The sequence below is a fragment of the Alosa alosa genome, chromosome 2 (assembly GCF_017589495.1).
Source record: "Alosa alosa isolate M-15738 ecotype Scorff River chromosome 2, AALO_Geno_1.1, whole genome shotgun sequence".
NCBI lineage: Eukaryota > Metazoa > Chordata > Actinopteri > Clupeiformes > Clupeidae > Alosa > Alosa alosa.
The window spans coordinates 33,531,895-33,534,394 of record NC_063190.1 but is presented as its reverse complement, the minus strand read 5'-3'; the positions used below and the strand labels follow the sequence as shown (position 1 = coordinate 33,534,394).

At 47.2% G+C, this 2,500-nt stretch overlaps 1 protein-coding gene across 1 annotated transcript in view; it reads left to right on the top strand.

Moving 5' to 3' along the window:
* The window catches only part of LOC125311876 (zinc finger and BTB domain-containing protein 16-A-like), a 77,589-nt gene that overhangs the window by 31,402 nt on the left and 43,687 nt on the right, over positions 1-2,500 (top strand). The gene's annotated exons all lie outside the window — the stretch shown is intronic.

Here is a 2,500-nt window from a genome sequence, read left to right as displayed (position 1 = left end):
TAGAACAGTATATAGTGTGTGTGCATAGAATAATGTGGTGAGGGTGCATAGAACAGCGTTGTGTGTGTGCATAGAACAGTGCAGTGAGATTACATAGAACAGTGCAGTGAGATTGCATAGAACAGTGCAGTGAGATTACATAGAACAGTGCAGTGAGATTACATAGAACAGTGTGGTGTATGTGCATAGAACAGTGCGGTGTATGTGCATAGATCAGTGTGGTGTATGTGCATAAAACAGTGTGGTGAGATTACATAGAACACTGTGGTGACATTATATAGGACAGTGTGTGTGCATAGAACAGTGTGCAGTGAGTGTGCATAGAACAGTGTGGTGAGATTACATAAAACAGTGTGGTGAGATTATATAGGACAGTGTGTGTGCATAGAACAGTGTGCAGTGAGTGTGCATAGAACAGTGTGGTGAGATTACATAGAACAGAGCAGTGAGTGTGTCCAGTTGGTCATCTCTAAGATGTTATGGTGCTTAAGCAACATTCTTAATGTTTTAATGACATTTCTAAACATAGTTCAGGAGGAGCCCATAGGGATGACAGACAGCCCACTTCCATGTGTAGGAGTCTGAACTCCGCCTCCTCACACACACACTCATCCTGTGGTACGTCACACACACTCCCCCTGTGGTACGTCACACACACTCCCCCTGTGGTACGTCACACACACTCCTCCTGTGGTACGTCACACACACTCCCCCTGTGCTACTTTACATACACACTCCTTCTGTGGTACGTCACACACACTCCCCCTGTGGTACGTCACACACACTCCCCCTGTGGTACGTCACACACACTCCTCCTGTGGTACGTCACACACACTCCCCCTGTGCTACTTTACATACACACTCCTTCTGTGGCAATGCCACACACACCCCCTGTGGTACGTCACACACACTCCCCCTGTGGTACGTCACACACACTCCCCTCCTGTGGTACTTTACACACACACCCCTGTGGTACTTTACACTCCTCCTGAGGCAGTGCGCCACACACTCCCCTGTGGTACTTTTCACACACACACACACACTCCTGTAGTACTTTTACACACACACACTCCCCCTGTAGTACTTTACACACACACTCCTGTGGTACTTTACACACTCCCCCTGTGGTACTTTACACACACACTCCTGTGGTACGCGTCCACACTCCCCCTGTGGTACTTTTACACACACACACCCTGTGGCAATACCACACACTCCCCTGTGGTACTTTTACACACACTCCTGAGGTACTTTTACACTCCCCTGTGGTACTTTATACACACACTCCTGTGGTACGTCACACATTCCCCTGTGGTACTTTACACACACACCTGTACACACACACTCCCCTGTGGTACTTTACACACACACTCCTGTGGTAATTTTACACACACACCCCTGTGGTACTTTTACACACACACTCCCTGTGGTACTTTTACACACTCCCCCACTTTCACACACACACCCCTGTGGTACTTTTTACACACACACTCCTGTGGTACGCCACACACACACACCCCCCTGTGGTATTTTTACACACACTCCTGTGGTACGTCACACACACACTCCTGTGGTACGTCACACACACACTCCTGTGGTACTTTACACACTCCCCCTGTGGTACTTTACACACACACTCCTGAGGTACGTCACACACTCCCCCTGTGGTACTTTACACACACACTCCTGAGGTACGTCACACACTCCCCCTGTGGTACTTTACACACACACTCCTGTGGTACGTCACACACTCCCCCTGTGGTACTTTACACACACACTCCTGTGGTACTTTACACACACACTCCTGTGGTACGTCACACACTCTGGTGTTGCAAAGCCTCCCACCTGCTCCCCTTTCTCCTCCATTTCACTAGTTCTAAGCTCATACTGCCCCTTATCCATAGGGAGTGTGTGTGTTGTGTGTGTGTGTGTGTGTGTGTGTGTGTGTGTGTGAGAGAGAGAGAGTGTGTGTGTGAGTGTGTGTGTGTGTGCGTGCGTGCGTGGGTGTGTTTACAATAGACCTACATCTGTGTATTGAGATCTCAGGTGTTGGGGTTGTGTTGCCAAAACATTTGCATAGAAATGATCAAGATAATCAATCTTAATTGACTTCTTTATGATGAGCTTCCAGTTAATGAGAAGTGTGTGTGTGTGTGTGTGTGCTCGCACATATATATGTGTGCACATTTGCTTAACGAGGTGTCAGGCATATGCCCTGCCAACATAAATTGAAAATTTATCGTTGTTGTCAAAAGACCAACTGTTGGGACAAAGACATTTTATCTCACTCTCTCTCTCTATACACACAGCCGATTACACATACAGACACACTCACACACACAAATTCACATTCAGTTATACATACACACTCACACTAATAATGAGTTGATCTGTTTCCTTTAAAAGAATAAGGTTTCTGACAGTTAAGGTGGTATACGCGTGCACACACACCACCACACACACACTTACACACAGAGACAGAGAGAGTAAGAGAGAGAGA